This window comes from Epinephelus moara, unplaced genomic scaffold (assembly GCF_006386435.1).
Source record: "Epinephelus moara isolate mb unplaced genomic scaffold, YSFRI_EMoa_1.0 scaffold791, whole genome shotgun sequence".
NCBI lineage: Eukaryota > Metazoa > Chordata > Actinopteri > Perciformes > Serranidae > Epinephelus > Epinephelus moara.
The window spans coordinates 53,610-53,829 of NW_026082753.1; positions in this window are offsets into that span (position 1 = coordinate 53,610).

The following is a 220-nucleotide window of genomic DNA, read 5'->3' on the forward strand; positions in this document are numbered from 1 at the left end:
TTGCAGTTTGATTGTCTGGATGATCTCTATGGATACATCTGTTGTTTGGCAGACAGTCTCAGTTCTAGGCAGAAGGTCTTTGAGCTGTGTGGCGTCAGTGTCAGTGAAGGTGCAAGCCCAATGCTGTCTTGTGTTTCTGTGGAGAGCTGTATTACTGAGATGAGTACTGCTCCAGTGGCAGAGTCTAGTGATGTTTCTGAGGCCAGGGTAAAACACATTT